This window comes from Hemicordylus capensis, chromosome 5 (assembly GCF_027244095.1).
Source record: "Hemicordylus capensis ecotype Gifberg chromosome 5, rHemCap1.1.pri, whole genome shotgun sequence".
NCBI lineage: Eukaryota > Metazoa > Chordata > Lepidosauria > Squamata > Cordylidae > Hemicordylus > Hemicordylus capensis.
Window position 1 is genome coordinate 168,062,712 of NC_069661.1, and position 24,189 is coordinate 168,086,900.

The 24,189-nt window shown below is 41.9% G+C and overlaps 1 pseudogene; it reads left to right on the plus strand.

Moving 5' to 3' along the window:
* The first annotated feature begins 271 nt into the window (after positions 1–271).
* On the plus strand, positions 272–12,206 carry LOC128327424 (E3 ubiquitin-protein ligase TRIM39-like; annotated as a pseudogene).
* Positions 12,207–24,189: the final 11,983 nt, after the last annotated feature.

The following is a 24,189-nucleotide window of genomic DNA, read 5'->3' on the forward strand; positions in this document are numbered from 1 at the left end:
TTTACCTCACTCTAGATATAGAAAGAAAACATCTTCTGTCAGATTTTCATTTCCCACTTCGGACAGCTTAATTGTTTGGGCAAAGTTTTAAGCTATCCTGACAGAAAACATATTAGAGTTTTCTGAGTTAAGAGAAGTTCTCCAACAAGCTGTCACTGCTATTTAGCAATTTGATCACACTTAAGCAACAGACTGCTGATCTGCCAAGTACTGCACTGTCAGCATTTCTCATAGTATTTCTTTAGTATGGTGGGGCCTCCTTAGCAAAAGAATGGTGCTGAATGACAACTTACTTAAAAACAAAACACACACAGCCTGTCCATTGTCAGGTAAGACGTCTGTGTACAGACTGGATCCTTTAGTAAGCTAGTGCTGCTGTTCCTGATGGAGATAAAGAATTTGTGATTTGTTTAATGACCAACAACTCTCAATTAGCAAAATCCTGCAACTTGAAAGAATAAAATTTATTTAACAATATTGACTTCCAAAGGTTTTACAACAAATACTCATTAGGTCCTGAAGTTCTGATCACACTGTCTTATGACATCATCATTTGTTCGTTTGTTGTTGTTATATCACTTTTTCTGTGTAAGTGTACCAAAATAGTTTAATGAAACAAAACATAAATTAGTACAATAATTAAACAAACATATAAACATAACACAGGAATTGTATGTCAGTATAACAAATAAGCAAGACAGGAATAAAAACAGTATTATCCATATAATTATCTCACAGCATCTGACAATGATATCAAGTGATATAATAGGGTCAGTAGGAACGTCCAGGAAAGGTTTAAGGACAAAGGAACTGACTCAATGCTGTACTTAGCACAAATATCAGAATGGTAGCCAAGCCACAGGTTTGCAAAGCTTAGTGGGAGGATCTAGGAAAGCTGATTGATTACCACCTGTTATCCCTGCCATCCATCTAAGCTCTCAAATGATTTTCTGTGCAACATCACTTCCAAACATGGGGGGGAAATTGCTCTGGGCCATAAATGGACAAGCAGAAAATGTAATAAACTAGATTATTTGAGACAGGGCTTACAGTCACATATTTAAGACCTTCCTGAAAAAAGGCAAACAGCACTAGCAAAAGGCCTTGCTTGTATGGGTATGATTCCACTGGTCACTTGCTGCTAAATATTCCTGCCAGTCTACAGCACTCTGAGTTCAAATTCTTAAGAACAGCTGTCTGTCATGTACAGAAATGTTTCAGGCAGAAACTCCAGTTTTTCTCCAGGCCCATCTACAAGAGCACCCTGTGATTTCAAATGTATTTATATCATGCAGTATATCCATGCAATCTGTCACAAAATTTTAATCAAGACTGCCAGAGTGTGGGTTGCATATTATCGGTTACAGAGTGTTAAAATAAAACTGGCTTCATTGCCCAGGTACCATTTGTTATGTGGGAGGAGGAACTGAGACATTTTTTGCTAAAAGCAATTTACAAGATCCAGAGAGGCATGGTAAAGTCAAGAGTGATGCTAACCAGGCTACAAACAATGAAGCTAAATTTGTTTTATCCACCTTCATTTTTCCTATTTTCTTTCTTTGAACATTTCTTGCAGCTCCCTTGATTCTTATGACATTCCAGATGCTTATTATTTTTTGGCTCAGTGTTACCTGAAAATTGTTGCACAATTTACACAGAGTAGAGTGAAGTGAACAGTGTGCTGCAAACAGGCAGACTGTATTCTCTTTTATTTATAATGTGTGGCAAATATCTTAGCATGCCATATGTGAGCCTTTTTGATAGTTGTGCAAGCAGTTAAGCATCATATGCAAATTTGGTATTTTTCTAGCACCATTATGATTTCTATCTTTAAAGGGATACCAGTATATATAGTCTTATGCAGCTGCAGTCTCAGGTTTTGCTAGAGACATATCTTTTGCTAGATTAGCATTCATATCCTGTACATATTTAATTGACAAAACCCCAGTGTACACACATGGACTTACTTCCAAGTAAACAGGCATAACTCTGGACTACAATGCTACAATTCTAGTCACACTTAACTGGCAGTAAGCCCCATATAATTCAGTAGTACTCAGTAAGTAAACGTGCATGACTGCAGCTTCAAGCAAGTCATTGCATGAATGAAATTTCAAACAATTTCAACCATGAGGCAGGGTGAGGCAGTCACCTCAGGTGCAGGCACAGGGAGGGGCTAAGGGGGTGCCAAGTGGTGGTTTCACCACCATAGTACCACCCCACCATCCTTCCTTACCTGGCTGGGGCAGGCTATTCATTTCCCACTCCCAACACCATTGGAGGCAGACATATTCTTTCCTCCTGCCCCAACATCTCAGGCAGTAAAATGTCTTGGACTGCTTTTGATCTCAGCACACTAAGTAGGGCATCAGATCCATTTAAATCATTGGGCTTTCTTTTGAGGAAATATATTTAGGATCATGCTGAAAACATTATTAGGACTGCATTCTCACAATGAGAATGATTGTGGTTAAACTGCCCTGAGCCATTTTTGGAGGAGTGGTATATAAATCAAATAAATAAATAGTAAACCACAATAGGTAAGTCCCACGCGCTTCTGTAGAGTATGTCATGATAACCTAGAATTTCCAGACGATTCCGGTTAAATCACAGAGGTTAACCAGCATTTAACCAAGATAGATCCTGGTTATCTATCCCAGTTAAATGCTGGCTAACCACAGCAGTGTAATCAGGATAGCCTGGAAATTCAGGGTTCTCACAACACACTCCATGGGAGCATACTCTGCTCACCAATCATGGTTAACTCTTTAACCACAATCATTCTCATCATAAGAACATGACAAGAACTGGATCTAAAGGTGCACCCTTCTTTGCATCTTTAAGAAAAGTTTTAATTTGTTAAGTTTTCTTGCTTGGAAAAAAGTTTCACTGAAATTAGTGGAACTTATTTTCAAGGACACAATTCAGTCAAATATAAACATTGCAGCACTGATTTCAATCAGAAACTTAATTAAAAGCATGCTCAAATTTCTTCCATTGAAATCAATGGGACTTTTGTGTTTAGTTTGGGCTGGATGATGCCCCAAGCAAAATATTTAGTATTAAATTTTAAATTTTTAAATTTTGAGAAGGCTCCAACAATCTTTAGTGAAGGGTTAGGTTCTTTTTATTTCTCTGAGAATTGTTACTTCCCATCATCTCAAACTGGGATGTCTGCATGTGGATATCCCTGGGGCCCACATGGAGGAGAGCAGGGGAGGAAAGTGTCTTTATTTGGAGTTTCCCCTAACTTTTCTAGAAAAATACTGAGGGGACACAATCACCTTGCAGCTTCCCCCAAAACTACAAAACTGGCAGAAGCCTAGGTATGCACAGTAACACAGCCCTTATGCCACCAGTAAATAAAATATCCTTGGCAGCAAAGAGCAGCATGCCTTCATGAGCCTTCAGTCAGCTGCTGCTGGGTACTAAAGAGACTGAAAGGAAATAAAGGGCCTGTCTCTTGCTTCTTTTTAGACTAGGATCTCATGGGGTGTCATGGATTGCCTCTAGTTATGACTTTTCACACCTCAGTATTTAGGCTAGTCAACTAGACTAGCTATATCAAGAAACTGTAAGGTGTGCAAAGTTCCAATTTAGGAACTACACTCACGGTTCTCACTCAGGTATTGCATTTGCCAATTAAAAATATGTGAAAAGAACTCTAGAGAAAAAGCTGTTGTAAGAATACTAGTTTACTTATATCGCTTCTAGTACAGCAGCAGGATTGTAACTATAATTGAGAGGATGGGTTCAAAGAACCTGGCCCCCCCAGCTCCTAAGGACCCCCCAGCTCCATTCCTTCCTATCTTCTTCATTATCTCCCTCACTCCAAGGGGCTGCTGGGGAGAGGAGCAAACACAGGCCCCATCTCCTTAGCTACGCCCCTGTACAGCACATATAGATCATTTAACATAGACAAAGCATAAGAATCAGCATAGCATTGATTATTCAGGGCTTTACACGAAAAGTAATTTCAAGGAGCATTAGTTCAAGAAGCGTAGTACTTACAAACTGTAAAAAGAATCAGTCAAGTAAGGTGCCCGAAGGCAACCTAAACATTCATCAACATTTCCCGGCTTTTTGTCGTAAAATTTCTCATGAGCAAGGTGAAAAATCTTAACTAAGAGAAATAAGTTATTCCTGTCCTCTCATAATAGAAAACTAGTTATCTCATAGATGTCCCCCATTGTTCTACAGTAACTCTAACTCACAAACACAATTTGTTTGTTTGTCTATCTATCACATTTATATACCACCACATATAAACTCTCTAGGTGGTTTACAAATTAAAACACAACAATTTATGTAAACAATTTTTTAAAATTGTAAACTGCCCTGAGCCATTTTGGAAGGGCGGTATATAAATCAAATAAATAAATAAAATAATAAATAACAATTAGCACCTTAAATCATATAAAACAAATTAAAATAACCATCAATGAAACTTTAAAACATTATAAACCAAAAAAGCAACCCCTTTCATGTAGACTTAACTTCCTTCACCAATCCTTATGTTTGAAGAGCAGAGAACAAATTTAGCTTAGCTTAGCTGGATTAATTAACTTTATCTAACCATCATAAAACGAACCAGTAAATCACAAACATTGCTTCTTGCACTCGACTTTTTGTAAAAATGATTTGTTACGACATGAAAAAGTGTAGCTACATCTGTTAATTTTTTTTTAAAAAATAACCTTTTAAAAGGTTAAACCTAGGTTAACCTAGGTTAAAAGGTTGCAGGTAAAAAGGTCAATAGTTTCTAGGCCAAAGTGGAATTATTATCACTTATCATTATACATGATTTAAGGAAAGAGGGGGCAATGTTATTTATAACTATATCCATGACGGGGGGTGGGGGCAGAGAAAACTGACTTTATATAATGTGTGCTCCATGGTGCACATCCTCTTGAGCCTGATTTCCTTTTCTCCACAGGTAGAAAGAGGCAGGAGTGGCATTGCCTCTACCTCTTAATGATAAGGGGGGGGGGGAGTTGTCCTTAGACATCATGGACCAGAGACCAGTTCAAACAGTTCCCTCTTCAGTGACTGAAAGAATCTGGGAGAGTCTCAGAGGACTGTGCCCTGTGGCCCAATCCTAAGCATCCCTTTGGCTGTAGAGGGGTCAATGATTTTTTTCATTTGTAATTACTTTTGTATTCATGAATAACTTCAACCCCACACTTATGGGGTTGAGAAGAACTTCCAGGTCAGGCTTTCAGGCTAGCTTGAGGTCTATTATCTGCCCATTTTAGAAATGCCTACTTTTAAGCACTTGGTGGAGTGGCTGTTCATTTCTTTACCATGTGGTCGGAATCTGGTTTCCCACTACACAGCTACATTTCACTCTCCTGCTGCTCCGCCCACTGTCTAAATCTGGATAGTGGCTTGACAGGTAGAAGAGCTGTGATTACAGCTCCAGCTTAACAGGTATTAGTCATAGTAGGACATGGCAAGAGTGTCATCTAGAACAGTGCTTAGCAAAGTGAGCTCAGCAGCTACTGAAGTAATTAGTTGGCTAGACCATTTTACTCTTGAATGCTGCAAGATTCCAGTTCCAGCCAAAAGCTCTGACTTACAGTGCCTCTTGGAAATGGAGTAGTGTGACATGAATACTAAACGAACTTTCTAGATATAAAAGGAGTGCTACTTAGAGAAATGGGAACTTTCTAAGGAAGGCAAAGGAAAGAGAAGGACAAAGTAGGCAAAATAAAAATAAGGCTGCACTTTAAAACTAATCATTAAACACACTTACTAGGGAGTAAACCCCATTGAACATAGTAGGGTTTGTTTCGGAGTAAATATGCTGTTTTTGTTCATAACTAATGCAAAATACTCACTTCCCTTTATTCTTCCAATTTGTTTGCAGATGAGATAAATTGTATATTTGGTGTGTGTGCTTTCAAGACTGCCTAATTTACCATGCACATTTTGACAAGGGTTGATATTTGTTTTATTAATTTTACTAATCCCTTTCTATTGCTGTTGTTACTCCATAGTATAAATCAGTCTTGTATGAGTTCATGAAAGAGACGAAGGAACAGAACATAAGATTATGTGCCCAAACTCTGGACACTGCAAGAGCAATTAACAGAAGCATTAGGCCTGTGCAATATTTAGGCCTGTGTGATATTGCCATATTGAAATTGCTCTGTCCTTTCCCCCTTCTTTACTACCTTAGTCCTTTGCCACTGCTCCCTCCCTGTCTTTTCAGCTGCCGCCGCCCCCACCACATCCTTTCTCTGCTTTCTATTCAGACCCTCCTCTCTGCATTCATTTCTGCTTCCCATGCCCCATTTGTTCTCTCTTCACCATGTCTGCTACTTCTTCAGGTTCAGTACTTCTGATACTATGCCTCTTTTTCTGTTCCTGTGATTTGAATAATCACTCTCTTTTATGTCATTGGACATCTCCATAGATCTTGCCAAGCTTCTTCTTCTTTAAAGGTAAGGTTTTCCAAAGACAATATTGCTCTGCTACAGAATAAGCTCAGTGAAGCTCAGTGACCCCTTCCTAATCAGGAGCATACTATGGGGCTACTAATTTGTTTGTTGCCGCAAAACATGAAAGTTATTAGAGTATCTTAATTGCTGAACATGTTTCATTTTATGCTATTTGTAGCTTATTTTTTTAATCAAAAAGACTTTGGGATTTAAATGTATTAAAAATATTTAAAATGCTGAAGGCAGCCTACAATATAAAAGAACAGATTCAGAATACAAATTCACAGCAACAAACTAAAAGAGACAACCAATAAAGCAGTTCAAGCCATTATGTCAGGGGCTTACATAGTGCACAAGGGGACAAAAGTGGCTTGAGCACCACCCCTGCCCCTGCAGGAGTGTCATCTGTGCATCATACATGTCTGTGCACAGAGTGCTTACTACAAAAAGAGCTCTATGCACAGAGTTGTATGACGCACAGCCCACTGGAAATAATTGGTGTCACACTACTTCATGCATGAAGTAGGGATGTGCACAAACTGGTTCGGAGGCGCTTTTATGGGCCTCCGAACCAGTTTGAACCCTAGGCGACTTGAGGGTTCGACAGTGGGGTGGTGGTGGCTTTAAGGGCGGGGAAGGATGCACTTACACACACACACACACACTGCATTTCCCCTGCCAGTGCACAATTCCCTAAAAGCCCATCGGGACAGCAGCATACCTCCCTGCCACCCCATTCCAGTGTTGTCTGGAAGTAACCAGAAGTAGTAGCTGCGACTGCACACATGTCCACAAAAAGGAAATCTCATCATACCTCCATTACAAAGCCTGAGGAGTCAAAGGCTGGGCAGAGCTGTGGTGGGCAAGGGCAGTCAGCACTGGCCACCCTGCCTCCTTCTTTCCTCCCTTCTTTGCTGCCTGCCCGCCAACTAGCACTAAAGTTCAGGCTTCTGTGAGGCCTGCACGGAGGCCTCACTGGAAGCCCCACCAACCCACCGAACAGCTGAGAGGCGGAGACTGAAGGAGCTGCAGCAGCTTTACAGGCTGCTTAGCTCACCTGGCCAGTGAGCATGAGGACGCGCAGGCAAGGGGAACTGGCCAAGGGGCCTTGAGGGGGGGCCAAGCCCTGTGGGCCTAGGGACAACTGTCCCCCCTTGTCCAATAGACCCTATGCCCCTGACTCTAAGAATTTCTCCTCCTTAGAACCCTCTGCAGTGCAGGTGGCTATCCTGCCACAATCCTCCTACAGGTAAGGACACCCCACTGAAGCCAATGCCTGAGGAACAGGACAATCGGTTTAAGGTGCAATTATTTTTCAGTCAGGGAGTCAGGGAGGCTAGACACAGCACTCTGACTATGGGATTTTAAGGGCTCCCATTTGGCTCCAGAATACTGCTAGACCCATTTCTACTTCTGCAAGACCTCCAGTCTTGCCTCAGTCTGGTGTGTGATTCCTTATGGATGCAGAAGCTTCACACACTTTCATTCACATGTAAGAATGTCCCCGTGAATGTGAATGAAGGGAACAGTTCTTTGAATGCCTAACTGCCCCTTCCATTGAAGTCAGTGGGGAAACCCAGCAGTACAGGAGCTCAGTGTGCATTCTGGAGTGCACATGTAGCTCTGCATCAGAGTCCAGGTTTTCATGTGTGCCTTTGATGAAATCCTTAACCAGCAGGTTGAATTCTTACCAGGAAGCACATGAACACTGACCTTCCATGAAAGCCGTAACAGCACTGAATAGGAAACAGAGCTGACACTGGCACAAAGAGGGCAAAGAATGCCAATTCAGGAGGCGGGTGTGAAAGTGAAGACTGCTTCCATGCCTGCTAAAGTGTATATTACAAAACTGGCACTTACTTGGCAAATCAGCTATTCAGGAACTGACATTGGCAGTGATACAGGGATAATCCATGTGCAAGGAGACACTGTTCATTAACAATGTCTCTAGTATATATGGCACTAGCACAGTTTTGTATGACAGCAGATTTTTCCACTCTTATTTTTCTTTGAAAACTAGGATTTTCTTTCAATGGGGCACTCTTTGGATCTATATCATATTAGGAGCTGGATTGTTTGATACTGCCTGTTATTTCAGTTGGAATACACCACTTTTATATTCTTTACCCCTTAGCTTTCAGTGACACAGAAAAAATGATACTAGTACAAGTCAATTCCAGAATACATTCTTGAGAGCTTAGACTGAACAAAATTGATTGTCATTTGTCAAGACGTTCTCCAAAGTTTGTCTGCATTAATGGCATGTCTTAATCTAAAACTTTGTTACAATTATAATTTCTTTTTGTTCTTCTTCTACATAGTTTCTTGCTATACATATGTATTTTCATATATTTTCTTTGATACATACATCTGCATTTTGCGATTAGGAAGCTATGTGAAATGGTTTTAGTCTGATTTTTATTTTATTTTAAAGAATGATAAACGTGTGCACAAACAGCTGTGTGCTCTTATCGATACCACGAAACCAACTTTGTGGGATGGAGGGAGGTTTGGGGAGCAAACTACAATGGACTCTGCTATGAAGCTGGAGTGGAGAGAGTCCTTTATGAGCAGCAGCAGTGATGGCAGGATTGTAGCTATAATTGAATAAGGTGGGAATGTCTCGGGGCCCTAAGGGAAGATATGGGGCACTGGCTGTGGGACAGCCTGGTCTTCATTTTCCTCTTTCCCAAAGCACTGGCACACTGCTGGGTTTTTCAGCAATGCAAGTAAGTTCTAGTCTTGGTTTTAAGCAGGACAAGTCCTCTCCAGGGCATTTTCCAGATTACTCCCTGCAACAGTTTCGCAATGTGTCCGCTAAGTGCCCCTCCACATTGCCCATGTTTCGACATCGCGGTCGCTGTGCTGTCGCCAGGGTGCCATCCATATTTCCAATGCCTTGATTCGGGTTTTATTGATGTGTTATGGCCCTATAATGACATAATAACGTTACAGAAAAGTAGCTGTATTTTTCCATGGTAAGGACAGTTTTTTTGGGCCCCCCCCCCATGCTTGCTTCCTCTGCCCCTTGCCACGGGATCCCAAGAGTTGCTGCTGCTGCCTCCCTTCACCTTCTCGCCCTGCTGCCGGCACTGGTGGCCCCCCTCCCCCCTTGAGGGATCAGGTGGGGTGCAAGAGGGGAGGTAGGCCAGAGGGGCAGGCAGCCAGGGGATGGGATGCCTCGCTGGCCCACCCGCCTTCCTTCCCAGCCCAGCTTTTGCACAGCATGGTGGCAGCATCACTTCTTCCACTGTTGCTTCCTTTTGCGTTCGGCTTTTTGGGGGCAAGTGCGGATCTGGTACTTACTTAAGAGGAAGCCAATTGATCTGAATAATTTACTTCTGTGCAATCCCATTTGTTTATCAGTTGAGTGGCTGACTGACAGTTCAATCTTTAACATTTGCTTACTGCAAGGCAACGGACTCCCCCCACCCGCCTCGTGTATTGCAAGGAAGCCCTGAAAACTGTTCTCAATGCCATGTGGTGTGGAGGACTAATTCTGCAGTTCAAGAATTTGTTAATATCTAAAGCCCCTCTCCGTACATAATTTTTATTTTATTTTTTGCTTGGGTGCTTCCACAAATGCACAATCCTTTTCTGTTTCCTTACTATAAGGCAATCAAAGGAATGTAGTTTGCGCCATAGTTCTCCCCTTAGTGTCAGTTTTGCACAAAAGCACCTATAGGGGAAAAAAACATTTGTCATGTCATTCTCACTCTGCAACCCCATTGGCCCGAAATGGAGGGTTGGGGGCAGTGAATGCAATTCTGGTGGAATATGGACACCCCCTGTCTGGAAAACCCGCTGCAGTGGTGGGGAATTTGAATGGCCACAATGTCACGATGCATTGAGAAGCGCATTGAAAAACACTGTGCTCACAGTTTCCAACCACTGCCGAATACTGTTGCACTTTGCAACACTTTAAGTGGTGCAAATCTCATAATCTGGAAAATGCCCAGAAGGGGAGGAGGGGAATGTGTGAGGCAATGTCCCTCACTCCTCTTGTCCTACTGACTGGGTGGGTAGTGAAGGAGAAGGAGAAGGAGAAGGAGAAGGCAAAAGGGAAAGGCCTCTTCTTATCCCATGGCCCACTCCAACCTTGTGGTGCTCTTGAGTAATGGCACACCACCAGGACTTGCTTGGAGTAAACCTGAAAAAATGCACTACCATGTCAATGCAGTGTCAGCCTAGAACTACTCCCACCACTGTTCTCACCTGGAAGACAAGTCAAGCCACCTCTTCTTTGTATGGTTGCCACTGTTGCACACACTGAAAGATCAGTAGGCCTGATCTTTCTAGGATCAGGCCTGCTGTGCTAAGACCAATGATGTAATTGTTCCAAATTAGCAAGGTGAGTGTCACCAAAAGTGAATTTTAGTGCAAGGAAAAGGGATTTTTCCAGTTCATACCCACAGCAGATTCCAGTAAGCACTCTACCTCAGATAAGTATGTCAGCATGGACCCCAGAATTTGATTCCAGGATATGCATTCCCACTTACATTTGACTGACATCTTCCACACAGGAAAAATCAGACAAATATGCAAATCTCTATATGCTTTAAGTTCACTTTATGTATGTGGATCCAGCAGGCAATTACAGGGGTTGCAACAGGTGCCCCATCCCCCCAATATATATAAAAATATTGGGGCTTGGATTGTCTCTCTCTTGCAAATGCACTATGCCAGGGATGCCAAACACAAATCTGGTGGTGGGCCAAACTGGATTTTGATGAAACTCTGGAGTGCCGCCTTCTGTATTCCTCCCCGCCCCCCGCCACTCCCAGGCTCTTTTATTGGGCCTGTATGAAGCAGCAGGGTGAGGTATGTGAGACTGGCAGCTGGAGACGGTTGCGATAGGAGAGAGGGGCAGAAAGCAAGGTTGGCTTTTGTTGTTGTTGTGTGGGGACCAGTTTACAGCTCTGGTGGCTGTCTGAGCCCTGCTGAGCCTCTCAGAGTCTGCTCCACAGCTGTGACCATTTTTGTGGATTTTAAAATGCACCCTCTTAGATTATCAGCACCACAGAGATCCATGGCCACCACAAAACCCTCTGGATAACCTCCAGATAGAGGCCAGCTGTTCTGTCTGTCCGGAGTACCTTAAAGACCCATTGATCATTGACTGTGGCCACACTTCCTTCCAGGTCTACATCCCCCACTGGTGGGAGGAGCTGAACCATGACTTTCTGTGATCCGATTGCCCCAATACTTTTCATCACCACACACTGAAGCCCAACTGGCAGCTGGGAAACATGGTAGAGATAGCCTGGCAACACAAGTCACCAACAAGCACAAGGTGGAGGACGAGAAGTTGTGTGAGAAGCACAATGAGGTGCTCCGCCTATTCTGCAAGGAGGAGCAGGAGGCACTTTGCTTGGGGTGCAAAATCCCTCACCAGCACTGATCTCACATGGTCATGTTCCCGGATGACATTCCCCTGCAGTACAGGAGGAAATGACAGAAGTGTCTGCAGCCACTAGAACAAAAGCTGCAGGGCATGGCCCACTGCAAATCCCAGGGAGAGAAAACGCCTGGGAGGGAGCTCAAGAAAAAGGCCGAGAACCAGCATCAGCTTATCATCAGTGCGTTTGAGGAGCTGCATCAATTCCTGGAGGAGGAACAAGAAGTGCTGTTGTGGCGGTTAGAGAACAAGGAGAATGAAGTACTGTCTGGGGAAGCTGGATAATGTTTTTCCCCAGCTCAATGGCGATCAGACCCAACTCTTTGGCCTGCACCTCTTCACATCTTTTGAGTGTATTCTTCACATCCTTGAGCATCTTGGTGCCTGACTGCAGATATTTTTATTATCTGTCAGCATGATCCTCAATTAAATATCAGTTAGTTGATAACAATTACTTATTGGGTGGCTAGCACATGTTGTTGTTGTTGTTTCTCCATTTCCATGATGAAGCTCTTGATGGAGACCTGCTGCTCCAACAGCTCAGTCACTTTATCCTTCAGCTCTTGCAGAATCTCTTTTTGCATAAAATCATGAAGAGGCTGATCCCAAAACAGCCCACCCCAACATAGAGCTCTCCAAGGATTGCAAGAGTGTCGTTTGTGGAGCAGCACCTTCAAGAGCTGCCCAGGAGCCCGAGGCTCTTTACCGCCTATCCCTGCATCTTAGCAGCAAAAGGCTTCAACTTAGGTTGCCACTACTGGGAGGTGGAAGTGGGTGAAAAGACCCACTGGTTCCTGAGGGTCTGCAATGACTTCATAAGCTGTAAAGTAAGATAACCTCCTTTATTGAGCCTGGCTATTGGCAGGTATTCAATGGGTTCAATGGGGACAAGTACACAGCCACCATCACCCCTTTCACCCTCATCAATGCCACCATCAAATCCAAGAGAGAAAGAATCTTATCAAGAGATAAAAATTAGCTGCAATTTCTACAAAAACGTTATTAGAAGAAATAAGAAGAAAATTGATGTCCAACTGTTTCAGCGGGCTTTTTCCTGAGCTGATATTATTTTATTAATTGTCCCCCCCCCGCCCCGTTTTAGTATTTTGATGCTCTCTCTCTCTCTCTCTCTCTCTCTCTCTCTCTCTCTCTCTCTCTCTCTCACACACACACACACACACACACACACACACACACACACTTACTTCTAATGCTGTTCTAATGCATCTTGCTGTTTTATTCCCCTAATTCTACTTTAAAAAGTTATGTTGTTTAGATTGTGGTTCTTCATTTCTACCATAGTTAAATTATGAGTTACTAACAAGAAGCAAGAGCGCTCTTGCATGACTAATACATGTCATGCAGGTTTTGGAGTTGTAGTCAATAACATCAGGGAATTCCTGTTACAGGGAACACTGTCAAAAGTAAGTTTGCTTCTGTGTGACTAGCCACTTGGTAACACACTCAATCATTGTTTTCCCTTAAGGATACAGGAGAAAAGCTATGTATCTAGTGCTAATATACAGTAGACAAACCCTCGAGAGCATCTTATGTGTTTCTGCTTGTGAAAGATGAACCAGAATGCAAGTCCAGTTCTAAAAGTTACACGAGCATATTCAGACATGTACATACAAACAGGTGTCTGTACACATACACTGGGTTTATGTGAATGTCTGTCCATGCATTCATTTCAAAAGAGAATGTAAGCACAAGCCCTTTCAAGTGCAGGGTATAGACAGGAAGTTTTATGCTGTCTGTGCATTGAACATAATGTGTGGATAACTATGTGTATACAGATCTGTATGTGCATACATTGAATGCAGATTGTACAGGCATTGAACATAACCTGTGAATAGGGCTACACATAGTCCATTCGCTTTACCTCTTTTTCATTGCTAGCACCACATTGCTCTTTCTCCTTCGCATATGCGACTTTCCAAAGCCATCAGAAATTGTGACCTTGTTATGAATGCCAGGGCACACTGCGTTTTTAGTTAGTGCTTTTTGGACTTCTGCAGCTCTGGTAGAATTTTGAACAGTAACTGTTTGGTGGAGTTTCCGCAGACCTGAATTTTAACAATGAAGTGCAGTTGTGTTTTGAGGCCTGTGTGATCCTTGCACTTTTCCTGCTACCAATTCAGCACCCATATTGTTTTCTACTAAAATAATTATAATTAATAATTAATAAAAAATAATAATGTGAAGCAGCCCCCATAATTCCTACTGAAGGCTTATTCAGTGCAAGTAACGTATTGATTTTACAGCAATACCAAAAGTCAGTTGCATTGAAGAATATGGTTCTTCTATGTGAACGCTGAGTGTTATCTAGAAAATAACCCCTGCAGCTTATAATTAGCATAAACCTGATGATGTCTTAGCCTGTCTCAGGAGGAAGAGAAAGGAGGTTGTAATAGTCATGGAGGTTCTCCCATGGCAACTGATATCATGTCTAAGTTACATTCATTTCTACCATAGCCAAAATGTGGGTTATTAACACATTTTGTTAATGTGTTAACACATTATACAGACATCGGCTGTTGTTGCATTACTAATAAATGTCATAAAGTCTCTGGAGTGTGTCTGTGATTCCCTCAGCATTATGCATTTTGATATCATTTACTAGGTACCATATTAAGGAAGAGGCTAGTATACGAAAGTACAGTTAACAAAAATGACACGTCTGGAAGATAAGGGTTACTTGGTTGCCAAGCAACTGACATTCTAAAACCAAAAGCTTAACTGTAGCTGAATATTGTGACTCTCTGATCAAATTCCACTTTTTCATTCACTATATTAACTTCATTAAGTGATTATTTGCGACATTCATAATTCCTCAGCAGAGAGGGAAACGTGCAGGGCGTCAAACCTTAGTGGCAACAGCCCTTATTATATTTTCTTTGTCAGGCACAGAGGAACAATACATTTCAAGCTGGTTACAAATCAAAGTATTGTGGCATTGGAGTAAATTCTAACTCTGAATGTGAGTCAAGGGACCTATATAACTGTGCAGCTGATTGCATAAAACAAAAAAAGGAAATTGGTACTTCATGGGCCTATTTGGAATATGCTTTTCTTAAGCAGGTGCAGAGTGAGCCTCAGCCTTCCTAGAAACCATTGCATAACACCCTCTCAATTGTGTGGTATTAGATTAAAGAGCATTGGGGATAGTGGTGCTGAAAGTAGAAACAATGCAGTGTACTTGACCTTGACGCTGCCAACACACCCAAGTGGACCAGTTCTGTGTTTGTTGCTATACCCAGCTCTTCAGGTAATATTTATTCATTTGTTTATTTAAAAGGATATATGCCCCCATTCTTCCTTTATGTATTCATAGTGGCTTATTAGTGTGTGTGGGTGGGTGCTTTGCAGTGAGAGCTACAGGACAAGTCCTATAGATTAGGAGCATATATGGAATTGCAGAAGAAACATAAGTTGATGGTAGAAGGAATTTAGTAGGAATGGTACTTGTGATAAACTGTTACACTTATTCCTTCAAGTGAAAAATGCCTTCTCTTAAAGATTCTCTTGATCAGTATATGTTTTGTGATGACCTTTAGGATCAGCTGAGAATGCCTATCTCTTTTTAAAGATAACCAATTTGGGGAGTACATTTTTTTCCTTTAACAGTTAGGGTTTGTTTGTTTGTTTGTTTGTTTGTTTTTACAGTTGGATTATATTAGTTTCCATGTGCTTGTTGTCAACATCTGTCCTCTGCCCACTTTGAGGACATGAAACATTTTGAATATCATCTCTGGAAAATGATTCTTGAAGCTATTGCTTCTAAGTAGTGGCCAGCTTGTCCCAGAAGTCAGTTTAAAAGCTACTCTACTCTACTCTACTCTACAAGCTACAACCTTTAAGTATATCGACACCCTGGTTCCATTAAAGTTCAAGTGGAGCCCATGTTTTTGGTAAGGTTATTTTGTCTCACTGCCTTACAAATCTCAACACTTCCTCCCATGTCCCACTTGTCTGCCCAGTCACTGTATGTGTGATATAGATAGCATCTGAAAAGGTTACTTTGGAATCCCTGGACTGCAACCTAAATTTGGCTTCTTGGACCCCTAAGCTACATGCCACAACTTCAGTGGCACCCTCATGCCTCACAGCTTTTGACTCTTCACTGGCATGCTGTCTAGCTAGAGACTGCAAACATCTGCAATCTTTGTACCAGGCAAGTAAATCACTATGAAACACAGGGTTCATAGTAGTTCTTTGGGGAATGATGAGGCAAACTGAGGCAATCATGTCAGGTGCACATTGAGAGCCTTGGGGGGGGGGAGCAGAATGTGCCCTGCTGCCATTGGAAGCATCCCACTAAGTGGAAGCAGACCAGTCTGCTACTGCCTCTAAGTGCCTTTGGCTGCCATGCCCAGGTGCCCTTCCTTGTTGAGGTGTACCCTGCAGGAAGTGTTGGAGCTAGGACCCTGGCAGCACCAGCTCTCAGCTGCAATGTCCCGTAGTGACCACTGGGGCTTTTTAGGGTCATGGATAAAAGTGCTGGACTCCTCCCCTCTTTTTTCTTCCAGTCTCTATTTTGTCTCTCCAGAGATGGCTCTTTGCTTAGTCTCTCTCCCCTTTCATCCTTAAGCTCAGCTTTTCAATCCTTTTGTAACTTCTAAATAAGTCCTTGTTGTTCTTCAAACTTAAAAAACTGTCTCCAGACCTCTTGCTTGGCTGACTTTCCCCCCAATTGGCTCTGCTCTGCTAATGGGGATTGAACTGCCCTTCTCCCCCTACAGGAAGCAGCATGGAACATGCTTTCAGCAGGGGCATCTGACTGGGCTTCTTATCACTTTTGTGTGCCTAAGCCCTCGTCATCAGCAGCGTGAGAAGCAGCACCTCTCCTCCGCCCACCTCTTACTATCTCCCCTTCCCTCCAGCACTGTGAGAGGAGCTGCTGCTGCTGACTTAGTAGTGCTGCAGTGACAGAGAGCTCCGGCAGCCATAGACATGCTCCATTCTGCCTCCCACTGGACTTGCCCCACCCGCTGAGGCTGGTGGTGAGGAAGAAGAGGATAGTGCCTGGGCATCAGTCATGGTGGGGGTGGTGTTAGCACTGGCTCCTGCCAGGAGGTGGGGTCACCAAAAGGGGCAAGGCAGCTTGTTTCTGTTTGCCTCTAGCGGCAAATAGAGATCAGGCAGCACTGATGAACCAACACATACATCAGTGTCTCTGAAGGTCTTAAGCACCAATTCATGATGCTGCCCGAACTCACTAAATATTATATTATTATTATTATTATTATTATTATTACATTTATATCCCGCTCTTCCTCCAAGGATCCCAGAGCGGTGTACTATATACTTTCTCTTTCACAACAACCCTGTGAAGTAGGCTAGGCTGAGAGAGAAGTGACTGGCCCAGAGTCACCCAGCTAGTTTCATGGATGAATGGGGATTTAAACTTGGGTCTCCCCAGTCCTAGTCCAGCACTCTAACCACTACACCATGCTGGCTAATAATAATAGGAGTGTAAATAATACAATGTGAGGGAAAAATAGAATATTGTTTTCTATTGCTTTTGTATATCTAGCTCTCATGTGTCATAAATAATTTTACCATAAGGCTCCAAATGATAAAAAGGTAAATCTTCTTTCATAAAACCTTATTTATCAGAGGATAAGTTGAATGGAGTTGAGGCAGTCCCCAACCCCTCAAAGAAATGGAGCAAGATTGTAATGGAGTACAGAGGCAATAGCATAACACATGACACAGAAAACAGTGCTAGAAGAGATGAATGATTGGGAGGAGGAATTAAACTGACATATTTAATATATTCATTTCAGTGTGTCTTTGACTTTTATCTTTCAACCCACCCACCCACCACCCACCCCCGTGATCTATGCAAAAAATGATACAGATTGAAGAAGACGGGCTAAATTAAAACAATTCTACTTTTTTCGGTCAAATAGCTGAGCTGATTATTACCAGCTGAGATTTCAGCAGTAAAGGGACTCAAGCTTGTTGTGTCCAAGTATAAGCAATCCTTTGAAACCTGTTTCTGAGTTCTTTGGGGCTTAGTTAACTCCCATCACATATGCTTTATGCCAAAGAACAAACAAAAGATTCAAACACTCAAAACAGAACACATTGCTCCCACTCCTGGTTCCTTCATTTTTGAGGGGAGAAGAACAGTACATTGTCCTTAAAATGTAGTAATAATTGTCTCTAAATATTGAAAGTTTTGTTTCCTCTCTCTTATTTTCTCATGAATATATTTCCCACTGAAATTGTCCTGGTGAGGGTATGCAGCTAAATGAAACTTACTATACAGGAGAGTTCAGAAGGTCATAAATTTAATCAGATTCTGCCTTACAGGTGGTAGAAATGTTGTTAAGGAAGCAAAATGCAAATGAAATATAATCCTCATATTTCATAGGTCATGGGGTAAACTTCCATAAAATTGTACTTGGAAACATGAGGAAAGAGAGAAGTGTGCGTGTAAGAGAAGCACTGGTGTATGAGCTCTTAAATTAGAGAAAGGGGTGGGAAGAAGCACCCTGGAACTGAAGATGTATATTGGGCTTTTATTTGTTTGATGTGTTTCTAGTTTCACTTTGGCACAAATTGGTGGTGGAGGTATAGGTCAAGTTTTTAGAGACAACCTGGAGAGCTAATTTAAACCCGGAACTTCTTGACTATGCTAAAATAAGCATTTGGAACTAAAAGGCATAGGCTGCAAGTATTCCTATGTACCAGGGATAGTCCTTAATTTCTGGAATGCGACCCTGGTAAATCACTGTTCCTATTTTCACATCTCAAATACCTCAATGGCATAGTTTGTGATGATGTCATTCACCCCAATTCAAGATGACAGATGCGTAAACCTTTGAGGTGCAAGTGGGCTAAGTTGTGAACCGCTTAACCAATTTGAACAAAGTTTGCTACACCTGTATGAACACATAGGTATGCCCCAATGGTGTAATTTGCAATGATGTCATCCAAGATGGCAGACACATGAACATTTCAGGTGCAAGAGATCTAACCTGTGGTCCTCAATTTTAACTAAAATTTAGTCCAGTTGTAGAGATAGTGAAAGGAAAGTAGGCAGATTAGTTCTTACTAGAACAACTTGTTTTACATTATTGCTGCAAGTTTCCCCCACATGGTTTTTTTTTTTTTTTAAACTTTTCCTTTCTTGGGGTGCTAAAGGTAAAGTGTTCTGCAAAGTCAATTTTGACTCCTGGCACCCACAGAGCTCTGTGGTTTTCTTTGGTAGAATAAAGGAGGGGTTAACCATTGCCTCCTCCCATGCAGTATGAGAGGATGCCTTTCAGCATATTCCTATATCACTACTGCCTGATATAGTACCAGCGGGGATTCGAACTGGCAACCTTCTGCTTGTTAGTCAAGCATTTCCCCGCTGAGCCACTTAAGGTGTCACTGTTCTTGGGGTGTTACCATAAGGATATATATGGACTGAGTTTCTGCAACTTAAATTTTGTCAGATACTTACTTTACTTTATTACAGTCATAGATCAGAATACAAGTAGTGATACAATTTATAACATAAGCAAGGTAATCAATAGCAAGAATAAACATTCTAAAAACTAAAATAACAAATTTTATTTGTTTGTTTATTTAACGCATTTAAAACAATTTAAAATTTAACCCAATGTTAAAACCTGTAAGTCTAATTAAAAGCCTGGGTGAACAAATGTGTCTTAACTACCTTCTTAGAAGTTATCATAGATGTGGAGGCTCTTATTTCAGCAGGGAGTGCATTCCAAAGGCTTAGAGCAGCAACAGAGAAGGCCTGTCACTCACTGAGTAGCCACCAGATGAGCTGGTGGTGACTGAGGACGACCCTCTCCCGATGATCTCAATGGGAGGTGGGGCTCATGGCAAAGAAGACATTCTCTTAAATACCCAGGAACCTGGGTATTTAGGACTTCATAGGTTATAACCAGCAGCTTGTATTTTGCCCAGAAATAAATATGGCCATAATCATGGAGGAGCTACCAGAATGCAACAAGCCATTGTGGCTAAGAAACAAAATTTTGCTATTTGATATGTAACACTGGGATATTTATCGGCTAAAAGATACATGACATAAAATTTAGAGAAGCCCCGTTGATACTTAGAATAAAAGAGAATAGGTAAGTTTCTGGGAGAGATCTTTAGGACTCTATAAGAAGTTGGTATATACTTGAAGTTTTACTTATTCCATGTCCCAGACTCCTCGTTAAATTATGCCTTACCAAATCCTAATGAGCCTCTTCTCACGAGCAGTGAGAAGGGTTCCAAAGTAGGCTGTGGGGAAGGTGAGTTAAAGCTATTTTCCCTGCAGATGTTCCATCTGGCATTGCTGGACATGCTCCCCATGGACCCAGATGATTCCCCGTGCTCTGAGGCAGCGGGGAAGGCCGGGGGTCAGGATGTGTTGTCCCGAACCCGGGAAATACCATGATGCACTGTGCGAGTGCATTCCCCCTCTCCTCCCCGGCCTCCCCGCAGACTGGCAGCTACAGCTTCAAGCAGTCGTGGCTGCCAGACGATCAGAAAAATGGGGTTAAGGGAGCACTTGCTCCTTTAACCTCATTTTAATAGGTAGCTATTTAGGTGGATTTGCTGCCGAGTTGCCACCAGGATCGGCCCGGTTTGGGACTGGGCTCCCTTAGTTGAGCTCCCTTAGTCTGGTTTTGCATGCTCGTGTGAATAGCTTCAATAAATGTTCCGGTGAGAGGCCATACGAAAGCAGCTTGCATATAACGCTCTTCCACCAATTTGACCAGTAATTATCAGACAGTATTAAAGAGACCAGCCCAATCGGAATTAGATTCAGCCTTAGCCATGTGGTTAGAATAACTAGCCAAGCTTTAGCTTCAATTCTAAGTAGCCCAGCCTCCAATCTCAAGGCCGCATTAGTAATACTACTTCTAGGGATAATTTTGGCAGTTATTGCCAGAGGCTCTATCCTTCCGGATGGTGGCTAAAAGAGGCTTTGAAGTTTCAAGCAGAACTGTATCTGGCACTACTGTGTTGAATAGTTGAAGAAATTGTATGCCAAAGCATGTTTGTAATTGATACTATCCATATGCATATAGTTTATTTGTAAAACATTTACTTCTGAGTCTGCTTTGCCATTAATCCCTAACTTTTACACTGACAGAAGAGAGAATGACCAACTTTATATATGCTTTCATAGGGCTCAATCTTATCTTTGTGCCTTTGCTTTTTGGAAATGACAAAGGCCAGTATTGCCCATTAATTTAAGGAGTTATTTCAGAGAGCAGGTAGTGGGGCTGTCTCAATCCAGATGACAACCAGGGTGAATTTCAAGGAACAAGCTTCAAACACAGCCAAGTCTTATACTGCCAAGGCTTTCTGGTACCTAGGAGTAGCTTTTTCAGAAGCTAAGCCGAAGAGGAGGGCTCCTTTCACATATCTGTGGTCCCAAGAGCAAGTTCTTTTGTTTCCTGCTGAACTAATCCGTTTTACTTTCAAAATTGTCTCACTTCTCCTCCCTCTCACTTGTTCCATGACTTTTCCCAAGCTCTCTCTGAACCGCACACTTGACTGATGGTTTTTATATTGGCACAACTGTGAATGGGCTAAACCGCTATTCCCGTTACTTTTACTGAACTGAAATACAAAGCTGCTAGTTTCTCATGCAAGATCTCATCCAGGTTGAACATGAGTTGGGATAGGCCTAGTTCCCAAAGTTAATCATTCATAAAAGTGTATTTGTAAAGCAAAAGACCATGTAAGAACTTAAAGGAAAATCTGCTGGACAAACATGGGTATAAATGTAGCTCTTATGTTGTAACTTACATTGTGTCACATTGGATGTAAGGCGGGGGAGGGAAGTTGATTACATCAGGTACCTGTGAGTTTCAACCTTTAACTTCATCAACCCTCTCCCTTTGGGTAAGGATTAGATCCAGAATAATCAACATGCTTGTTTCTTCTCCCTCCTCATGACAGATTAAGTTGTCAGCAAGGCAAGAATTTATTGGACATTAATAAATGTCTTAGCAGAGTTAAACTTCCAAGAGATGTCAGGATAGTTGAAATCCGCCATTACTGCTTTGGCTTGCTTCTTTGAAAGTTTGGTAATCTGATTGAGGACAATGTTGTCCATGTATTTTGCTTGGCCAAATGGTTGTAGTAAAAATCTCATGATGGTATCACTTTTATTTCTCTTATATTTACCCAGATACTTTGACATGGCTGTCATGCTCACATTCATGGATCTCTGTGCAGATGTGTGCACTCTTTACATATAATGTAACTCTCTCCCCCTCCTGCTCCCGTCTTTCTGTTGGGTCTATTCCTTTTGAACAAATTATACTTTTCAACTACTGGTGGGTTTTATGAGTATCAGTAACATATCCAGTACATCCTTGGTACACATGCTGGGGTGATGACACATCTCAAGATGATATGTCAGATCTGCACACAGCTGCCTCTGTCCTGTTTATGAGCTCATTGCTGCCCGCGTGCATGCTTACATGCCAGCCACACCCCCTGCATCAATGTCAGATGCAGGCAGAATGGCCAGCACCTAGAAGGGGGATGCATGGCCCCTCTCCCACTCCTCCCCAGTCAGGAAGCCTTACGTTTCTAGCCAGTGAGTGCTTTGTTCACTGGCTGGGTACAGGAGGAGGGCAAGAGGGTGCCCTTTGGGAGGAGCAAAGGGGCACAGTGGTGCCCCAATCTTGGTGGCCCAGGGATATTTGTCCTCCCATATCTAATGGTGACTAGGCCACTGCACAAATCCATCCTCTCTTTCTCTCTTCACCAGTTTCATTCAAAATTCCATATCTTCCTGTTTGCTGTCCCGTTTGCAAACTTCCAGGCCTGTCTGTATCTCCACAGAGAGCTGACCTAGAATAAACACCTAGGAGACAAGAAGAAGAATGGAGAAGACGGAAATGCTATTCTGCTTGCGGGGTTGGTTTATGTAGGATGTTATTTTCTTACCAGCCTATTGGGAGCAACAAGTAGCTTTGCATCCAATCCCTCAGAACATCTTAAGAACCCTGAAGATAGTATCACTCAAAACCTAACTGTTTTCACATCTTATTGGAAATTCTGAAAGATAGAATTCTGGAATTCTTGTAGTTGAATTATGTAAAACTTTCATTTGCCTATTTAGCGGAATATTGATGAAAACAATATTGACAGAAATAATATATCTTCAGGATCTCTATTGTTTCCTTATACCCACACTAACACCCACTACGCACTATTATGCTTTTAATCATCTCCTACAATTTCTTGGGGATTTAAATTCATTTTTTGATATATCTAAACTATTTGGTAGATATAAGAAAACCTAATAAATTGCAGCATGGTTGACTAAGTTACATTGGCATAGATGGGTCCATGCAGGGGGATATCTTGTAAAACAGGCTTCTTAAAAGATCTCCACAAACCATAACATGGAGGTTCTAGTATATTTTTACTCTTGCAGCAGGCCATTGCTGTTCTGGTTAGGTTAAGTTGTCTATATATATTATGTGAGTGCTTCTCATTTAAAAATATTGTTCAAGACCAAGCTGCAATACAGTATTGTATTTCAGTTTGCTTCCAGTGGATACAGCTGATAAACTCAATAAAATCTCTTTGCCTTGATCCAGCACTGGAGGCTCACAAGTGAGAAGACCTTCCATTTGGTCACTGATGAGGTCGGATCTGCAGCATGTTTCTGTTCATCTTATCCAGGTGACCAAATCCCACTGAAGTTCATGGGTGCATCTTTTGGCATCAAAATGAATGCATAATTCCATCTTAGGTTACCAGTTATTATGTGTGACTAGTTGCAGGCAACTAGAGTTGGACTGGACCAATAACTGCCCTGAGTGATAATTATTTTGAGCTTCAGGGAGGGTTGAACATAAGGCATGGGCTTATACTGAGTCAGACTATTGGTTCATTTATTCCAGGAGTATGTGGCAGCAGTTCTCCAAGGCCTCAGGCAGAGCAGAGGGCCAGTTCTACCACCTGAAATATTTTAACTGGAGATGCCAAAGATGAACCTGGGACCATATGTGTGAAAAGCATGTGCTCTGCCATTGAGTTATGGAGCTGAAAATTCAGATAGATAAGTATGTTCATAAGTCATTTCTTGATGTGGAAGGAATTCCATTGAACTAGACTGAGGCAACAGTGTGAAATCACGTTTGCGTATATTTGATATCACAGCAACACACCAGACAAATAACTAAGTACATAATTATTTTTCATTCAGAAAAAGAATTACCAAATTATATTACATTTCTTGAGAACTGTTGAACAGTCTGATAAACATTTAGAAGAATGTACAGCTCAATGAAAGAGACTTAAACAGGCTGATAAAATCAATCCAAAATATGTTAAACAAGTTTAGACGTCTGCATC